The 3,617-nt window shown below is 39.7% G+C and overlaps 1 pseudogene; it reads right to left on the bottom strand.

Moving 5' to 3' along the window:
• Positions 1-709: 709 nt before the first annotated feature.
• On the bottom strand, positions 710-2,396 carry LOC118837265 (annotated as a pseudogene).
• Between the last annotated feature and the right edge of the window lie 1,221 nt (positions 2,397-3,617).

The raw sequence follows: 3,617 nt of genomic DNA, 5'->3' as shown, positions 1-3,617 counted from the left end.
CTTGATTTGTCTGTTTCTGTGGAGATAAACAATTTATCAGGATCATCTTATAAATCTCCACATACCTGAAGAGTTATTAAGGTGCCCATTCACCTTCTCTTCTATCAGACAAAACTTTAGCTCACTTGTCTTAGGACCCATTTTTTTCATCCTTTAATGGATTTGGATTCTTTTCTTTGACCGCCTCCAATTTCATCTGATCATTTTTTAAAAATTTGTAGATATTGTACAAATTTTATTAGTTGCGATTGTATATACAGCCAAAATAAACACTTGTATTAAAGTTAGTGCCAGGTTGCGACATGATGCCACTCCCCCTGGGCAGTAGTGATGTTTTGTCTTCTTTGCTTTTTGCCCAGCTGGTCTTCCTAAAGATGCCTGTTGGGTCAGGATCAGTTTTCTCACTTGTTCCTAGTCCAGAAGCCGGGAGGCAGCCACCCCCTTGACTAGGGCCTCTGCCGTCTCTTAACACTGTCCTACACGATAAAAATTTTCATTTCCAGGAAATTTCCCTGAAAGATTCCCAACTGGGGGGGGGGGGTTTAGTTGTTAGGATAACTGACAAATCGCTTCTCTTCAAAGTCACCTTGGATCCTCCCAGCCACAAATGGAGAGCAGCAGGGGTGCTGCAGGGCCTTCCCAATGGGTCTGTGTTAGCACCCCTCTGGGGATGGGAGCAAGCCTCTAGGTCTGGTTTGTGCTGTGACCCTTAGAAGCCCCTCTCCAGGAGCCAGGCCTTGAGCTGTTGATCAAAGTAACCCTTGATACGTAGGGTTCCAGTCACCTCATTGACCTGTGTAACGGTAGTCTTCCCCATCAGCAGAGTCAGCAATTCTTTCTCATCTTTCTGCAGAACCTAAATGTCCACGCCCACATTTCGGATCAGAGTCATTTGATGGATGCTGTGTGTGAGCTAGGTGTAGACAGAGACGTTGTGCATCCAGAAAAGCAAATGAAGTAGGGGAGGTTTGGTGGGGGATCTTTTGGAGGCTGCCAGCCACTCAGCGTGGGGTAGCTCTGGTGTCTGGGGGGCTCTGGGATGCCGGCAGGAGGGATGAGGAGTTCCACAAATTGGTACTCTTCAGTGGACTCCACAATTCCAGGGTAGGCAGAGGGCTCCTAGGTCTGGCTCTGCCAGCGAAGCCTGTAGGCCGGCATCCTCGCCGCCTGCAAGTCCTCAGCCCTGCTTGGAGGGCGGATGCCAGGGCCTCCACTGCCCTCCCACAGTCCCATTTCTTCTGGGCGAGCCTGATTATTTTAAAAGAAGGAAACTAAAACTAGGCATTTTTTAAAAACTCAAAGGTCCCAACCAATGCTGAATATAGCAGAAATTTTGGATCATTTTGTTACAGTTTCATGATGTGTTGTGGTGGAACCATCTCAAAGAATTCAGTCAGACCACCTCTAATCCAAGTATAGGCATTTGTTGAGATTGACGCCTAGAACTGACCTAGAGTGAATGTATGATGCCAAGAGACTTCTTATAATATCATTATCATATGTACATACTCCCCCTCCCCCAATGGGTTTCTCTATATGCATGGTGGGTAAGCGCATGTGCAGTTCCACCATGGCTGGGTCCCCCACTCTTATTACCTAATCCATTAACAAACGCCTCCTGCCTTTACAATATTCATAATTTCTCTTATGTAATTGCATCTTTACCCTATAAAAATCCATCTTGTTTTCTCTCTGAATTTGCTGGTTCCTCTTGGAATTCAGCCAGGTTTACTAGAGGCATAAATCTCAATAAATGCCTATACTTGGATTAGAGGTAGTCTGACTGAATTCTTTGAAATGATTCCACCACAACACATCATGAAACCACAACAGGTTTTGGCGTCACTGGGTGGGCATGAGTCTAAACTGCAACAGTTTTTGGCATCCCTGGGTGGGCAGAGTCTAAACCACAACAATTTCTTAAATTCTTCAAATCTTGGCTTTTCTGCTTACTTCCTACTCCCATTAATAGAGTTTAGTATAGCTGTTTTTACAATGGTAGCACAAGTTTGCCAACACCTTCCCTACCCCCACATTAAGTTTATGAAAGCCTACTAAGACACTTAAGTATCTCTTCAGTCCTGCTTGTTTGTACCTAGTCAGTCTTTTTTCAATTTCTTTTTTGCTTATTCCTTTCCTGATTCGTCCTAATAGATCATAAGCTTTTTCATTTTTATCTTCTAAGCCCCAGTCCCTAAGACAGTACCTGGAAAATAATAGGTGTTTAATAAATGCTTGTTAATTGTTCTTGAAAGACAAGATTTTTCCCCCCTTAAATAACTGTTTTCTTAAATACTCTTGAAGGAGTGTTTCTGGTAATTAGTTTGTAATGACTTTATTAATTAAATACCAATGACCAATTCAAAATCCTTGGTTTACCATTCAAGGCTCTCCATATCTGCCACTATCTTTCCTTTCCAACCTTGTTTTGTATTACTCCTTTTGATGTACTTTATGCTATAGTCAAACCAAACTAATCTCTGGCCCTCTGAATATAATTAGCATTTTCTCACCTGCATATTTTTGATTACATACTTGAAATATCTTCCCTTCTTCTTTTGGTCTATTGAATTTCTACCTATTAATTATAGTTCATCTCTTCCATGACACCCTCCTTTTTTCCTCAGTTGATAGCAACCTTCTCCTTCAGAGCTCACATATCATTTTTAACCAATTCTAAAATCCACATACTATGTAATAGTAAGGATTGTACATCCATTCTCTGTGCTTGTGGCTTCTCTATCTAAAACACCCCTCCCTGGCTACTACTCTTTTTGCTTGTTTGTTTCTTCCCTTATTAGAGTGGTGGCAGGGAACTGATCTGATATTCTTATTTCTATCCCCAGAATTTAATGCAGTACCTGACCTATAGCAAGTACTTAATGCTTTTACATTCATTCATTCACTCACTCACTCACTCACTCATTCACTTCTGTTAGTTGTGTTGGTGTTTTATCCCTCTGTCAGTTCTTTGACAGTAGGATTATGTGTTATCTAAACTTAGGATCTCTGACTGATCAACACAAAGTAGGTATTTGTTGGATGAATGAATGAATGAATATTACCATTGTGCTATATTGGCTAATTGGATTTTCAACAATCAACATTCTAATAATATTGAGAATTATTTTACTTTGAAGCTGAAAGAAGTAACAGTTGATAGTACTATGCTTTCGTGCTTTGAAAGCCTTTTGAACATGAGATTCCCATTAAGATTTTTTAAAAGGTCAGATTTCATGGGAATATTCCTTTGTATTGTTATAAGACCCTTTTAAAAATGACTTTAATATGAAATGATAAAGGGCAGGATTAAAAGGCTGATATATATGTCAATAACATATATGATAGAAAATAATTTCCCTACCAAATTATTGGTGGATTTAATTTTTAAAGAAATGGCTCATTACTAATAATACACTATGGAACAACCATTTCTTTAAAATATACATCTTGGGATAACCAAATGGAGAACAGAGAAACTATAATCCAATTTTAAGACTGAGAACAAAATTAGTTTTAAGGAAAATTGTCAAGAGAGACAAAACTGGACCAAATTAACAGCCAAGAAAAGTAATTTGACTTGAATGTGGGAGAAGAGTAGAACTTACAGTTTAATA

This window comes from Trichosurus vulpecula, chromosome 2, assembly GCF_011100635.1.
Source record: "Trichosurus vulpecula isolate mTriVul1 chromosome 2, mTriVul1.pri, whole genome shotgun sequence".
Taxonomy (NCBI): Eukaryota; Metazoa; Chordata; class Mammalia; order Diprotodontia; family Phalangeridae; genus Trichosurus; species Trichosurus vulpecula.
This window is presented reverse-complemented; position numbering and strand designations above follow the sequence as displayed.